The following is a 17,596-nucleotide window of genomic DNA, read 5'->3' as shown; positions in this document are numbered from 1 at the left end:
AAATACAGAAAGTGAGTCTAAATTTAACCAGGTGGGTTTTTGGTTTAGTTTCTTTTTTTTTTTTTGTTCTTCCCCTCCCTTAATTGATGGTATAAATCAGCTCTAGCTTCCTCCCCAAGGTGCATCACCACAGCCCCTGTCAACCTCTGGCCTTAATTTCCCACTGCATAGATGCAAGTCTCTCAACTCAAAAACATTACAAGTGGGAAATACCAATGCTGGATGGAGTCCAGATCCAATGATACAAACTACAATTAAGTGCTCGGCAATTTAACAAATGACAGCGACTACCTAAAACACATTAAGAAATACTTAACAATCACACAAACCAGATGAATTAAATACTGGGGCCAAAGGTGATTTCCCCACACCCCCACCTTAGAAGCACCCCTGCATAGACTGCTGAACTACTGATGCATTTTGCAATGCTGCTGGGAAGGGAAGGAAAGGACAGTACACTCACGGAATCTTCCTCTCTTTACTACATCCATTTTAAGAGGGTAAGGAAATAAGAGGGCCTTTAGATAATATTTGCTTAATTCAAAGAAGCTAGTGATTTACTCTGTGTGATGAAATTCAAGGAAGAAGCAAAAGGAAAAGAAACAACAGAAAATTACTGACCTGGAAAAAGCATTCCTGTTCCTTAGAAGAATATCTAACTTTATTTAAAAATTACAGCTGCCTGAGTTTCACTCCAACAAGCAGAAAGAGTTATCTTAACACAAGATTTATACTTTTTTAAAAAATAAGCAAACGTGGCTTATTGGCCTAATACCTCTATCTGCTTGGCCTAGTGAGTGGAAATAACTGACTAGACAAGTATTTTCTAAACTGACAACAAACTATGCATGGAACTTCATTTTTAAATTGCAAATCATCTCAAGTATAGATTGAATCCTAGCTTTGATCTAAGGTATCACACCACTGTATATATTTGTTATGTCATCTAAGGAAACTCGATGCAACAGAATTTTCAAAAAGTAGGTTTATAGAAATAACCTGAGGTAATAAAACAGGGTAAATGCTGAAGAGAGACTAAAGAAAATGTTTCCAAGTCAATAAAATTTTACACCAGACTTGCAAGCTATCCCACAAGCACCAGACTTCCTTGAAAAGCTGGTATTCATCATCCAAATCTTGGGCTGCAGAGAAACGGTTTGTGTACAATTAAACATGCTGGTATCACACTGACAAAGAAAACAGGAAAGAGAAAAATATGTTTTGACCCAGTAATCTTCCCCATGATCCTGACCAGTTATTTATTCGGCCAAACACATAACCTAAGCATCCCCCATACTACTGCTGCAATTTTGTTGCTAATTACCAGAGAAATTTAATTTTGGCACCCGGTACATATGTTCATAACAGATGATCTTTTCTGTTTCGGAGTTCAAAATTCCGTGATGAGTATTTCTGCTCAAAGAAATCATGATTTGCAACCACGTTCAACCCAATCGTCTTTCCCCCAGGTGTTAGATGTAGCAAGTCAGCCCCAATGACATCTTTCAGACAGACCTGAAGTTTGCAGCCCCCTCCCAAGATACAGTGCTCAGAATGGCACTTCAAAGCCTCAAAGAAGCTTCTGATAATTTGGAGTTTACACTCAGAATCAGATGTCTCCGGCAATTCAGCATCAAAACCAAAAAGCAGATGAGGTACTGAACTGCTTCTGTTCCTGTAACAGGAATAGCGGGAAAGAAGATGAATACTGATTATATGCATGGTTCCTTGCATTTCTAGATCTTCATGTCAGTACTTCAGGTTTTGTATTTTTTTCAATACAGATCTGAGAGTTCCCAAAGCACTGCTCACTTCTAAAACACATGAATTGGCTTCCCTGGAAATAGCACTCAGCTGGAAAAGAACAAGAGTCATAAAAGCTGTACCAGGGAATAAGAGAAAGAAATCCTTTGCGTTTACATTTTGAATTTATGAAGCACTTTGTTATCGTCAAGACTAGTGTAGCACAAGAAAATCTTGGTGGGCACACTGAAAATAAGTCAATTTTGACAGCCTGGTTTTCCTTCTATTCTTTCATTCTACCATCTTCCCTACCTCTTGCTCATTCCTTCCCATCGTCCATACCTTTAATCCATACTCCAGCTTCCACATCACCTCACAGAATCACGAGCACTCTGGCCACCCTGACACTGCGTTATCCCGCAGATACAAAGCAGTTCAGTTTTACATACAACCAGCCTGGAGTGGCAGAAGCCATGCTTTATCCAAAAGCCTGGACATTTCCAGAAAAAAGCTTTGCTAACGGTCAGTCATCATTCCCTGAGAAGGGTGTGCTAATTAGAACATGAGTACCTTTTTGCCGCTTCTTTAAAACCTCATCTCAAGAGCTCCTTGAGTTTTCATGAGGAATAAAATCTCCTCCTGCTTTTTCCAACAAGAGCTTTAAAATCTACTGTTGCCTTCAGGTACGGTTTTCTAAAGCCAAGGGCATAACATTTCCTCACATTGTTATTGATGCTCTAATTATGAGCGGAGTATTTGCCCTGGAAATAAAATAGGAACTCACAGACTATATTATCCAAATTAGGACCTTTTTTTTTCCCCCCACTTGTTTGGAGACTATGCCAATCAAGGCCTAACACACAGTTTACAGTTCATGTCCACTCAGGGCTACATTAGCAACAGCAGATTTGCATCTAAGTAAATGCATCACAATTCTATACTGTCATAGTTTTGGGCTGATGGACACTGCTGTTTTTCAGTGAACTCAGTGAACTGCAGTGAAGCTCCTGTGTTTTTAAGCCCAACCCACGATTACATGGAAATCTCAATTTCACATTTTATTTTGCCTCTCAAAGCGGGGTTTGAGCCCTCAGAGTTATGCAGAGAAGTTTGGAAATATGCGAATGTTTAGAAAACAAAAATCAAAAGAGCCAACAAGTACGTACTATTGAAATCTATCTCCATATTTTTCAATCCATCTCATGATTTCTGGATGCTCCAGATTGGACAGCCTGGCTGCAGAGGAAGGAATTTTACAGAAATGTAAAACAAAGAGGTATGGCAAACTATGAGAAGGATATAAATACATGCATAGCTTCCTCTCTGTCAAAGCGTGGACTGTGCCACGCTCATTTGCAGACCTTTTGATTTAAAAGGCAGCTGGAAAGTAAGACTTTTCTAGGAATCGTTAGCTGTGGAATTAATTTGCTGTTGGTTTAGTCATTTGTGAATCCTGCGGACATGCTCCCAAGTACTGAGGGAGAAAGCAACTGAAAGACTTCTGTTATTTAGGTGTTTGAATGGGGGAGTTCTAGTGTACTACATCTGAAAGTGGATATTCACATACTGGATGAGTTTTACCATGAAAATTATACTATGTAATAGCTTAAGGCACAGATTGTATATCTCTTAACATATAAGCAGAAATACACATCACTGCAGTATAGATACTTGGGGGGGGGGGAACAAACTAAAACAACCACAAGAAATTACACATTTCATTATCAGACTGTGGTTCTACAGACATTTATGTCCAAACATATCCTTATTCATGCCACACTAAATAAGGCATATCCATTCAGGAAAAGAAGTTACAAGTAACTGCAATAACTGGAATCCATGGCCTACTTCACAGAGTTCAGATTATTGTCACTAAAGCGAAAATAAAGTACAGGAAGCTGAGATTCTCTCAGTGCTTTACAGACCATTACAAAAAGAAACAAAGAACAAAGGGAGAAAGAGTTTAATGCTAAGCACAAATCCTGTCTCTCTGGTTCCACATCCCTGCATAACTGCTAAGCGCTGCTGCCTGCAGGACCTTCAGATCAGTCCAGGATGTTCCACTGTTTCATTAAGTGGCAACACGTGAACTGCAATCTGAGTAAAACACATTTTTAACTCTTGCTGTCAAAACCCCACCCAACCTAACAATGCATATACATACATGAAATAAATAACCATTCAATATTCTCTGAATGAGCCACCATTTCAAGGCTGAGCATAGTAATCAATAGTCCACTTCAAACTTAATTTAGTGTATACGTTCAACTGTTAAATGTTATGATCTGTTCTACCTTTTTGAGATGCTGGGTGAATTCCCTTTGAATAATACGTCTTATACAAATGTGGTTCTCAACTTCAAAGTCCATGGTCAGGTTAAATCTTTCCACAAAGCACCTAAAAGTGAAGTCATTGTGGATAACAAGTTGTACTAAACACAGATGTAATGTGAAGAATGTCACTACATAACAAATAAATTTTAATGAGCATACACTTTAAATGGATGGTGTGCCATGTTCTTCTGACCTACTCTCTATTCCACAGGATTCTACATCTTCCTCTAAGAAATATAAAAAACAAAGCAGCCTGGAAAAAATCTCTGGTTATTTCCAAAGTAGATACACTAAGGAGTTATTCTGGATTGACACTAGCTTCACATTTCCTTCTGACATACTATAGTCTACTGTTTTTAAATCACAATCAATATTTATATTGTATAACTTTGATAAAGATCAGATAGCATGTCACAGCTCTGACGTTATACTCAGTGTAGGCTGTTCCCATTTCTTCTTAGGATAACAATTTAGTCATCAAATGTAATATTAAATAAGATTTTAAGTCAGCAGATGGCATCACTTAGTTATTTTTAACTGTTGTATACTGACCATTTACTATGCAGCATAATCCATTTTTGAAGATTAGTAAATGGAGCTGTATGGACAGCATAGAAAAGTGACATTTAAAAAAAAAAAAAAAAAGATATCATCCTTTTACCTATCTGGTCACCTTGATCTGTATCAAGTTTCATACAGGCATCTTAAAAGAGCCCAGTTTCCCACAGCTGTGGCTGCCCTTCTTTGATTCACCAGCCTCCTACCAGCCACCAGCTGAAGGCACTCAGTATCTTCACTAGCTCAGCCAGAGTAACGGCTGGCTTTCAGAAATCTGGCAGATGTGGCCACAGCTTAGTGGTAATTTATAGACTCTTTTCCTCATCTGTTCCCACTGGGATCGCTATTAGAGCTACATCACGCCATCAGGCACAAATTCACAAAAAATATTCTGAACAACTATTAGAGGAGCTGCCCATCCAACACATCAGAGTTAACAAAAATGGTGAATGCCAGAAAAGCTCTTCATGCTCATTCAGTACCACATGGGAAATAACAGCCAGCATGAAAACAGACCCGGCTCTGAGCTTTGCGAGTGGCTGCAAAACAAGATCTGCTATTCAAGCTTCTTTCTGTAATTTCTTTCTCCTTATATAACACATAGGATGACGTGAAAAAGAGGCAGAAAGAGACATTTCTTTTGTGTGTTCAAATGATATGAAGTTTGAAAAGGTAAACTATAAAAACAAAGGTGTCTGTGCACAGGCTCAAACCGCTGTACAGAAAATTGGAATTCAGAGAAGGCAATGTACCCAGTCATTTTTCAGAAGAATAACAAAAACGTTATGTTCTACTCAGGGTATTTAAACGTGGCTGTCACGGCCGTTTGTAGGTGTTACAGTAAGAGTGCGTGATCAAAAAGGGTTTATTTTTCCAGGTGCCGTTCGGTTAGAACAGATGCAGGAATGCACTGTGGGGACCGTCAGCTGAAGATGCCACCAGGGAGCAGTCGGGGGGATGTCCCTTAGCAGGGGGCAGTCGGGGGGATGTCCCTCAGCAGCCTGCGTGCCAAGATGTGTAAATTCAAAGACGGTAGCCCACGGTACAAACCTAGTCCAGAGGTGGCCCTGTGCTGGCTGACCCCTGGTAAATGCCGTTGCTTACTGACCCCTCCTGATCCACACAGTATTCCACGGAGAGCAACGGGAGGGTCACTTCAAACCTTGCCTGACAGAGATGCATGGGACATGGGGAAAAGGCCATAGGGAAAAGGGAAGAAACAAGCCAGAGTACAGGAGAAACGCTCTCCTCCTCGCCCACACATACACAGCTCTGCTTTTCTTTACCCAGTCCTAACTAACAAGTCCTCTCTGGTCTTGCCTTTTTAAAAACCTATTCAAACAGCCACGCTGTATGTACCATACGAACTCAGAGATGGCAGCCTTAGAGAATACTTAGCAGTTCTTTGCAGGGCTGCTAACAGTTTATCCTTGCTTGATGGAGAAGTGCAAATACCCAGCAGCACGCATGCTTAGTATTTAGTGCGCATATAATAGCGGCCAGGAGCTTGATCGGAACATCTTTTGTCTGTAATATGAGATTTTTCAATGAAAAATGAATTAGGCAAAGCAATTTGTGAAGAAGCTATAGATTTCTTCAGAAAAGAAAAAATTACTAGAGAATGATGAAAACAAACATTAGAACTAATGAAGAGGTTATAAAATCTTTTCATTTTATATCTTTGTAAAGACCTGTTTTCTCCCTCAGTGTTCAGATCAGTGCATTAGCAGCACGCTACCAAAGCATTTATCCTCTTTCTGCTCTCAGCCTAGGGAGGAAATAAGCTCTGTCAGCCACTGGGAGCACGTCATTATACTTCTGAAAAGCAAACAGAGCTCCAAGAGGTGTGAGGAACAGAGGAGGGAAGAAGGGAAGGAGTCAATCTCTGATACAGTGAATTACAGAACCATTCTGAAATCTTTTTTCTTTTTATGGAAGTCACCTTCTAAAGTGTTGGCACTGTGTTCTTTAGACAATACCTTCCCTCTGCCCCCGCCAAGGGTTACGGGGTTTTTTTCCAACCTAGTAGTAGTAAAAATTGAATGTCATTTTTTCTCCATAATGGAATGAATTAGACATATAAATCTAACAATAAAGTGAACCCAAACCAGCAGCACCACTACTAATGTCATGATAATTGGCGTTTGTACTCATTCTAGCCATATGCTTTCTGCTGAGTCAGTTTTAAAATACATACTATTCCAAAAGGTATTAGACAAGACTAAATTCCTAGAGGTCACCAAATAGTCCGTAATGGTATCTATAATGAATATCGCTACCATAACGACAAGAATTATATGATACGGTTGCCTACAGTAGCAGAGGTTAGCCTCAAGTGATCTTGCCCTGTCCTATCTTACAGCTGCAGCTTAACAAAACAGACGATACGGACACAGAAGCTAAAAACGGCAAGGCACTAACGCCGGAGGTCTGTACTCAGTGTCACAAGTGATGTGCAGTAGACTTCAAATTTTAGGTGAAGCATATACATTTAAATATCAGAGCATATTTTAACATTACTTAGAAGTCTAAATTTACACATACAGGTCTAGCAGGGCTTTCTAAAACGGAAGCAAGTCAGTTGCCTCAGCCCTACTGCAATCAGTAGTTATTAACTCAGCAGTCTGTTCAAACACTGTAAAATGCCACTGAGGACTTCTCATACATTTATGTGCCTAGGCAAGTATCTGGCCTCTACGTACACGTGAACTGGAGCCCTTTAAAGTTCCTCAATACTGAAACCATTCTGCCCCATTTGATGAATTTTGTGGAAATTGAATCTCATAATCAAACTATATATGATATCCTTTATGCAGAGACACGCATACATAAACAGAGGAAAAAAAACTTTCTAAAAATCAGAGGGAGAGTTTCACAGACATGCCTATATTATTTCACATTCGGCCACAGCAAGCTTTTGAGCTAACCTATGCACATAAAGCATTATATTTTCCCCAGCTTACTCCCGGCAGGGATAAACAGGTCTGCAGAGCTCCACTAGTTCCTACGATGAACCCCTACAGGATTCACTTCATCATTTGCCTTCCTGTACCTTCAGAATTATTTCCTTCCCAAATCCTCCTTCCCCGTCTTCTGGACTAGTCTTCCCAACTAAATTCTGAATTTAAATACACAGCAAGAATGGATAGCTTCTCAAGCGAGTAACAATCTGCTCACACTTTTATCCCAATCTCGGCTGGCCGAGTGGGTTTGCAGACACCTGTGCAGCAAATGCCAACGGACTGGCTATCTCCTCACTTCCTTTAATAGGGTGCAACTCTGAAAACCTGAAGAATTACCTCCTCCTTGCTGTCTTTTGCACTGCTTTTAAACTGGTGGTGGGAGGAGCAGAAAGTCTTCCTATCTCGTGGTGTGAGAAAAAGCTAAAATTCCCAACAGAAGTGACTCACCGACATTAATCATATATACACCAGATTGAAAGGCACTCAGAACATGAAGCTTGAATCTCATCCTCAGTTAAGCAAATGAGAAGCAAATTGCTCAGCACTATCATATTATTTTAACTGCCATATCTGTGCAATTTTGCACAATGGAGCTGATGAATATAAGTTTATTGTTTCTAGCACTGAACTCTGATAGAGAAGTGCTGCTGCATCTTTTGGAAGAACAAACAGCTGAGTAATGTGCAACTTCCTTTATTCTGAAATGAATAAGTATCAATGTAAAAATTTTTGTATAGAATACATTCATTTCACTTACCACCTGGTTTACGCACTAGAACAAACATACTTTTTGTTTAACCGAGCAGACGCACATCAGAATCTTCAGTAACCAAATTACACCACAGCTCGAATTACTGCAGTTTCTGTTTGCTTCTCACTGGGAATATCGTGAACTCTTCAGTTTTCATTCAATAGTACTAAATTCAAGTATAAAAATCCAAAGGGTACTGTTTACATTCAAAACTATTCCTACAGCTAAATGCTGGAGGTGAGGGGGACTGAAGAAAAGAGAAAAATAATTTATTTAAAAAAAAAAATCTTACTATCTCTGAAATATAGCTTGAGAATGAGAGGGCTTATTTTCTTATTAAAAAAAAAAAGACAACAAAATGTCATATTTGAAAACTTACACATTCTACTGAATCTACGAAGCAGGGAGTTTTCCCATTCATACCATCTATGCAATGCTGCTCTATGATCTTCATAAAGCGGACACGGGCTTTTTGCCTTTCTGGTGTTTTTAACTTTGCCTAATATTAACTATCGAGCTCCCACAGCACTATGCTCAAAATTGCAAACAAAGCATATTATCTTAGCCATAAAAACAACAGATGAATTATAAAAAAATGAACTACACTCCTGTTTTTCAGGGAAGTATTGTAATGCCCAGGAACTAGATTATGATCCGTCACGGTCCTGTAAATTCAGGATAAATCAAGTGTCGCTCTAACATTACCTTGGCATAAAAGAAACCAAGGTCTCATTGCAATACAGTGCTCGAGCTAGTGCCAAGTTAACAATTCCTATTGGCATTTAATTATAGCATGTTTCCTGAAGCTTCGGCACAGCTTTAGCACAGGCAGGGCTACTCTGAGCAAGAGACTTGTTCTGCTCAAATCAACACTCATCTAACAAATAGTTTTAATATGTAGCAATGCGTGACACAGAAAACTGGCCAAGGATGTAAATTTAGCTCCTCGCTGAATGTTAAAGAATACCCAACCCAGAAATTATAATTACCACTATAAATAATAAAAATACTTAAGTACATCCTACTTAAGTTTTGCAAACATAAGAGCAAAAGAGTAGAATTTTCTTCCTGGGTATGTTTATAAATATAAGAGTCCTGGTCAAAAAATTGGAACCTGCTATACTTTACACATTTCTACATCTCCAGAAGAAATGTTTGCATGACTTCAATGCTTCGGTCTGTTCTAGTTCCTCATACAACAAAAGAGCTTGCTGCTTTGGATAGACCGTGTATGTTGTTTCTGGTGTTCCCGCTCCCAAATCTTAAGTAAGCCTCCAGGAATGAGCAAAGTGATAATCTCACTCTCTCTGACTTGGAGTATGGCTTTTTGTATAAATGTGCTGCCTCAGAATTAGGTTACAGCCATTCACTTTGTGAAGCTCTGAGGTGGATTGCTGACGAGCCCCCATCCTTTGCAAAAAAATAAGTGGCTTGAGTTGGTCATCCAAAAATTGTGGTACCCCAAACCAATACTCACTTCTGAGAAACTTGGCTCTGCCTGTACATCATTAAGCAAAATAAAAATCCAGGAAGTAGAATCCCAAACTGAACATTATTAGGGTCCCTAGTAATGTTAAGTAAATTAAATTAAGTTAGCTAGTGAGAAAAGAGTTAAGCAGGAGCTACCCAGCAGGGTGGAGCTGCTACAGCACCCTGGTACAGACCCCATACCTTCTCTCCCTGTTGTATATGCAAAGGAAGACAACCTTGCCCTAGAGGAAGCTCACATCAATCCTTCAACAAATGTCAGCAGGAGCAGGACTGCATTCATTTGTTCTACTTTCACACTTCATTTATCAAAAAGTTTTTCTACTAACGTCTTAACCGGCAAAAAAGGCTCGATGGAAGGAAAGCCTTTCCACCAGGGCTAAACAGAGCCCGACCCAGGTTCCTGAAGGTATTTATTTTGCAGATTCAGTCAGTACTTAGTAGAGCGACAAAGCAGCAGCAGCATTCTGATTTTTGGTGATCAGGCTTTTTCACAGCACTTTTAACAGCCTTTTGACAAGCACTCCATAAAAAGGGTTAGATCAACTTTATAAGTTGCTATTGTCCCTGAAGACTAAGTCCATGTCCTCTGGGTAAAAATTTTACGTAGTAAATAACAAGGAAGACTGGTGATAAAGTGGTAATTGCTACAGATGGTCCCAATGCCATGTTGCTGTAGTTTGGTTTATAAAAGAGTGCAAGACCTAGAAAAGTCACATTAATAATGTAGAAAAGTTCAATCTAAGGAATATCAGTCTGGTTGTTAAAGAAGATCCTATAAAGAGAAAATCAGAAGGTAAACCTTCATTTCTTACTAGATTTTGAGAGCATAAAGAATGACTATGCTTGATTTTATTTTAAAAGTTAACATCTCTGCTCTCTTCTGTGCTGCGTATTAGAAATCAAGTGGGAATAATGCCTCATAGCATTTGAGACTTGTGATAAATAAGAACAAATCAACTATGGTTTGTTTGTAAGCTAAGTTCATAGCAACATATACAGCACATTGAATCCGCAGAGCGGCAGAGGGGACCAACCCACATTTGCGTGAAGTATCTAGCTCTCAGCAATCGCTCCACTTTACATGTGGGAAGATCAAGGCAAAAGGTTTGGGTTAGATGCCTAACAGGGAATGTACATAGATGTTTAAATTTAGGCCAGGGAAACATGCAGCCCTTCTGGTGTGATCAATGAAATCTCAGTCTAGTCAACCCTCCATACCTCAGCCCCACCACACCACCCTAAGGTCCACACAGCAGTGATTCAAAAGGGGGAAAAGTTCAGGCAGTCGCCTCCCAGAGGTACATCTAAAAGGCCATGTGCTTACAGGACGGAGGGATGATCACAGCTTTCATTCAAAAACGTGGAAACAGGCTCTTCTTTTATAGAGCGACCTCATGGCCAGAACACTAAGCAGATGTGGGAATGTATTTCTGGAAACAAACAAAACCAATCCAAACAACCACCACCACAAAAAAAACCCACAAACAAACAAATAAAAAAACCCCACAAAAACAACCCATTACCAAGCAGTGCAAGTATAAGACAGATGAGGAGGCCCCCAGTCTCAGGGCATTCTCTAACCTAGTGGCTTGTAGCTTTTCCAAGAAGTTGGAGTTTGAACCTCCTGCCAGGCCATGCTGGAGAATGGTGATTCTGAGTTTTCTCGGTCTTGTGCAGCTCGGTCTGGCACACTGGCAGGTCTGTGCTACGGCACGTGGTTCTTCCTTTCCATTGCATAATGAGGTGAGGCACATCTCAAGGCTGTATTTTCCTCTCCAGAAAAAGCCAAGCATATCAAAAGTCTGAGTTTGACTTTGCAGCTTGATGCTTCCCTCCCTATTTTAATTTAGCCCCAAGGAAATTGATGGACAGAGAGGACCCATTTGTAGAGGCAGGAATAGAAGCCCACCACCAATCTCAGACGTAGACCAAACCCTGCTACTCACTGCGCAAGTATGAGCGCATCGTTCAAGACCCAGGGCTTAATCCTTTCCCTTCTCCGGGTGCTTTACAGCAACTCTTGTGAGACAGGCTGGAATGCAGTATGAAGCTTTTCACGCTAAATTTCAAGTACATTTTTGTACTCTTATGACTCTTGATTCCTCTTTCTTGTCTGTTTAGAAATATACTGAGGTAACATACACTATAAATAAAACAAATGCCTTTGAAGAAGGCCTCAGATGCTCAGAAAGTCCTTTGCAGTTTGTGGTTCAATCTGTTTCCTCTTCAGTTTAATGTGACATGTTGGCTTGTTAAGATCTGTGTGGTGCTTCATATATGTTCAATTAGTCTTATTAAGACCAACTTCCCTCCCATGGGAGTTCTCATCCCTGTTATCTGGACTTTTTCATTGATCAGAGAACAAGTCCTAAATTGATAATGTATTCATATGGGGAAAATAGAAAGGTGAGGATCTGAATGAGAATAATCAGAAATAACACAGTTATCTAAACAGAGAACTCAAAGAAAATCTGGGTCTCTTGGAGTCATGAGGAAGATTTTAAATTTCAGACTTTTAATTCATTTCTAGCCTTGTTATGCACACCAAAATACACACTTGCCTTTGTTTCTACTTAACGACACAAGGGTCTCAGAAAATTATCTCAGTTAACAGGAATAATGACCAGTCTTGATTCTAATATGACATGAAAGAAACAAAAGAAGGATCATAAAGAATTGTAGAAGCAAGCACTGAATGCCCCAAGGGAACAATTCACAGGAAGTTAATGAGTACCCAATATGAAATTAAGTAGGAAAGCAACAGAGTCAGGGTATGAGACCCATGGAGGAAAAGCAGAAAATGTAAACAAGGAGACCACAGAATGAAATAGGGTGTCAACAACAGACAAAGGAAAATTCAAGGCATTAGAAAATGAGGAGAATTGAAATGAGCAATCAGATGCAGGAAGGCAGAGAAGAAAAAAAGGCCAAAAAGAATCATGAATAATTTAATAAAAAAAAAGTACTATTGAAAAAGAATGACAACGTGATATACAAAACTTAGCAGCCTGTCAAATTTTAATTATCTTTTCAATTACTAATTAGGTCTTCTCATTGATTCAGTGAAATGACAAACTTTTAAGAGTTATTAATGTTACATTCTCCTGCCCCACCATGATCTGCTGATCACAGTGGAGAACCTGAATCCCATGAAAGAGCAAAATGGGACATTTGCTGCAAGATAATCTCTGCCCCTTAATATTATAGCATCCCTGAGGAAATGTCTATCCTGAATGAAGAACATGGCAGAAATTTCAATGCGATGAGCGGAGTACGATTTCGCATGTATTCGTGACAAACAAGCCTCTCAGAGAGCAACCTATCTAAAATGGAAATTATCCTTAATTTTATTTTTTTTGTAGTCTTGATTGGAACAATTACTTCTCCAACCACACGAGCATCAAAGAGAAGGCAATCAATGAGCACTAGCAGGGACATGGCCACATGCTGCACAGCAGCAGTACCTGCACACGACCATACCAAGTTGCGCACACACTCATTTGACCCATCTTCCTCCCAGATCTCTGGAGCTTTGCCCCTGCTCCTTTAGGGACAGTACACAAGCTACAAAGAAGAAGCCATGTGCACTCCTTTCACGCATGCTGGCTTTCAACTACGCATGCTAAATCTTAAAAAAAAAAAAAAAAAAAAAAAGACATAAATGAAGATGCATTGGGCACAGGAACATTAACTCATTTTTGTATTACTGCTTTTGCTAAAATTACTTCAACAGGTAGTTTATTAATTTCAGAGAGAATCTTAAGTCTTTTTGCTCAAATTCAGTGGGAACATTTGTGCAATACATGCTACAGAGAAAGCACGTGCATGAAAAACTGGCCCACTGTCAGCCCTGACCATTTGATGAGATTCAATACATAGACACTAGTGCTTACTCTGGAACAACCTGGGAAAGCATCCTTCATCTCTTCTTTTATCTTAATTTTAGCACTTACAATTCATTCCTTCAATAATTCTTAATGCTTAATTAAGAAAGAAGACAGTGGGCATAATTTCTTTTAGAGAATCCAGTACTAAATATAAATGCCATTTCAGAATAGATGTTCTTACAGATTAGGTATAATTAATATTATATTGAAAATGGACAAAACTGAATTAAATTGATATTGTATATCTGGGAACTCTGATAAATTAAGCACTCCTGCTCACAGCTCTGTGAGAAGGTTTTCTGTATAATGCGGCAGCACACAAAATGCACCGGAGCAAACAGAAAGAGTAATTGCTGCACTCTAAAAAAAGCTATGTCTGAACGAGATATGCATCGACTTCTGCGCTCACGGTCACTAAAAGGCAAGGACAGATTTCACAGAGCAAAACTGGGTTTGAATCTGTAGTAAAAATGGTCATAGTACCTGAAATTTTGCTGGAAACGAGAGAAAAGTTCAAAGGCAAGCAAACTTCCATTTTTGCAATGGAGAAGGCGGCAGTGAGAAAATTAATCTTGTGCATTACTCTTGGCATTCCTCATAAGTGACTCAGGCCTGCAGAAGAAAACATTCCCACTATCTGGTTAGAAAACCTCATGTTTCCCACACAGAAGGGAGGAGGAGCCCGAGCGGCGCTGGTTTTAGTACTTTCACCCTGATGAATCTGTTTGCAGACCCTTCAGCTGTTCAGAGTCTCAAACTGCTAAGGAAAATAGTTTCCATTTACCAACAACAATTAAACTAGATCTCATATGTATAATAAGATCGAGTCACAGCATTATAAATTATCAAATAATTGCTTAGGAATTTATTATGATAGTCCTTGTTAAAAGCATCTGAGAACGACAAGCAGCAGCAAAGTAGAAGAGATGCGAATAACTCCACAGCAGTATGTGCTTACACACTTATGAGCTATAAATATATAGTTTGCGTGGTGACAAGCGTAGAAAAGTCCATTCAAGAATGAAGAGTAGGAGATGTGCTTGGTGAACAGGGGGAAAAGAGCTCAGAAAGCCACCTGCAGCACCTGAACCTCCACCATTTCTTGTCCCTGAGCCAAACGGTTCCTTTTTTCAGTGAACACCCGGTTCTGTGGGGAGCGCTGACTGCACCCAATTCTTTCACCTCAGTGAAAGCCAACGCAGTTACTAACTGGGAAAGAAAAAAACCCAAACATTTCAAGGGTCAGGTTTGCAAAAAGGACAGTCAGTCCTGATGCTTCACTCTTAAACCCTCAACGCTTGCAACAGAAGCAAGAGGGTCCCGCTGGGAAGTACAAGAGTAAGGGGAGTTACAACCAAACGCTTTCACAACCACCGGCGCGCTGAGCAAGCAGCTGCTCAAACCAGCCCCTAAGAGGCAGCAGATGTGGGTGTCCTACCTTACAGTACTTCAGAGCGCGGAATGACCACACTCCTCGTCCAGGAGAGCCCTGCATTATCATAGCATCACAGAAGGGTAGGGGCTGGAAGGGATCTCTGGAGATCATCTAGTCCAACCCCCCCTGCTAAAACTCATTCTCAGCCCCCCCAGCTCTCAACTCTCTCATGCTCCTCAGGATAGGAGTGCGCACGTGGAAATTGCAACATGTAGAAGAGCGAGCAGGAGGCCAGCAGCAGCCTGGTTACGTCACAGCCGGGTGCTCAGGGCGCTTGCCTGGAGGGTGAGGCGTTCCTCAGCATCACCGCCTTGCACCCGCATCCCACGGGAGACTCCAGGTGGGTCTGAAGACAGGAGCAGCAGGACAAGCAACCGCCTTCATAAAACACACACAGGACAGCAAGGCAGAAGACGCGAAAACGCCTCCTGTAGAAGCAGGTAAAAAACCCCAAAGCTTAACCACTTGCAAAACAAGAAGGAATCAATATGAAACAATTAAACTAAACAGAACACTTATGGTAAGCAACAGATTGTGATTTATTCACCTTAAAAGTATTTCCCAATACAGTTACTCAGCTGAGCTTCTGTTTTGTTTTTTATTCATGTGATATGAAAGTTGAATTCAGAATGATTTTTCTCTATTTTTATTTATACACGTGGGACACATTTACAATTCAAATGCTATTTTTTACTGTGCCCCTGAGTGAAAATTACCAGTTCGGTCTGAATAGTTTTTCTGTGCCAGCTTAGGTCTTTCAGTAATTGCTTTTTCACAACATAATGTATTACGAAAGGACCGAGATTATTTAAAATAATTGTATTGGCAACCAAGGAAGGCAAATTATAAAGAGCAAATGTTTCAAGTTTTTAAAGCTATGTCCTCCTATTATGAATTGCATTTCCAACTTTTTTCCACTTATATTTATTAAATATTTTATTATATTCTACTGGAAAAGAAATGTTGTACAAGGATATAAAATATTCTTTAGGCGTTTCCCCTCTCTCTCCGTATCTTGATCATTAGGTCATTTGCCCCACTTCACAGCTCAGCTGAAAAGTTGTAACAAAAAAAAGTGGAGGCAACGTAAGTTCAAAGAATACCACCATTGCAAAACATGCAATTCTTTGCTGTTTCAAACAATCTCAAGGAGTTTTTCCACTTCTCACACTACAGTAAATGATGTAAGACAAAAGGATGGAATTTAAGTTATTAACAGATTTTCCCATCTATCTCCAGTATCTCACTGTGGTTTACAAAATCCTTAATCATGTTTGGGTTTTTTGATGTTTGGGTTTTTATTTTTGGTTGCTGTTGAGTTTGGCACAGACAAGGATGAAGTGTCTCCAAGCCATGACCTATTAGAAGCTTTTATAGGAAAAAATAAAATAAAGGCTTGTTACTAGCTAAGTGTTTATTTTAATCTGTCAACAGGTTACAGAGAAAACAACTGGATAAAAGTGAGATAGCGTGAAGAAAAAGAATGATAATATACCAACTACATTAATTAGACTGATGAGTTTCCAAGGTGATTTTAAAAATGAATGCCTTTGGAAAATATACCAGACTTTAAATTACATACGTGTAAACGAAAGACTGTAACAAGTTATTTCAAGAGAGAATATAACACAGGAAGGTTTCTCTTATGTTCTTCTAACAAAGTTACAAACTCCAATAACTTCCTTTCCCTTCTGTCACCAGGAGCTCAATAATTCCACCAAAAAGAAGGGCCAAGCAGGCATCCACACATATTCATTTGCCATTTGTTTTTTCCTTTCATCCATAGCCCAGTACTTAGCCTAATCTGCATACATGCTAACATGCATATTTACTAACTTTTCATAAGCACCTTTCATAAATATATAGCACATTGATGTGAACTTGGGGAAGGATTACAGAAAACTTTATGAAGAAATGTACTCATTTCATCGATACGTCTGACAGCATCACTAAAAGATTTCACTGGAAAGATAATATCCAGCAATAGGAATTGTAACCTTAACACAGCAGGGCAGAAATGGCAGATCTTTGTTTAGTTTGGAGTGACTGCTTTTGTAATGCTTTAGAACATCTCAACCATAACAGAAAGTCATCTCTCACTCACATGCATCGTCTAGAAAAACAGTAACAAAGCAAGCTGTTGATCTTTAATAATTGAAATAAATAAGGATAATGCCAGACTCTCTGACTCAACAGAAAAATAGGGAAACTCAAACCACTGAGAAGTGAAGCAATGTGCCAAAAAAAGTCAGTAAAAGAGAAGGAAGAATACCCAGTTCTCCTAATATGTTACTTTGGCCCTGGGATGGGAGATTCCACCGCAACTTAAAGAAGTCCAACAGACTGCAAGTTAGGACAGCTATAAGTTAAGATTTGTCATAATGTCATTATTCTTGACAGAAAATTAGAATCTAGGGTTTCCTTGATCCCTATTT

At 39.5% G+C, this 17,596-nt stretch overlaps 1 protein-coding gene across 4 annotated transcripts in view; it reads right to left on the bottom strand.

Moving 5' to 3' along the window:
- ARHGAP6 (Rho GTPase activating protein 6) overlaps positions 1 to 17,596 on the bottom strand; it is a 340,043-nt gene that overhangs the window by 118,051 nt on the left and 204,396 nt on the right. Inside the window, exon 1 of one of the 4 annotated variants that reach the window (XM_054805780.1) lies at positions 2,910 to 2,928. The exons of the other annotated variants lie outside the window; for them this stretch is intronic. The gene's annotated coding sequence lies outside the window, so the exon portion shown is untranslated. Of the gene's footprint in view, positions 1 to 2,909; positions 2,929 to 17,596 lie in introns of those variants that run through there. 4 annotated transcript variants of the gene reach the window in all.

This window comes from Grus americana, chromosome 1, assembly GCF_028858705.1.
Source record: "Grus americana isolate bGruAme1 chromosome 1, bGruAme1.mat, whole genome shotgun sequence".
Lineage (NCBI taxonomy): Eukaryota > Metazoa > Chordata > Aves > Gruiformes > Gruidae > Grus > Grus americana.
Note: the sequence above shows the minus strand (reverse complement) of the source record. Positions and strands in the feature narration are given on the sequence as shown.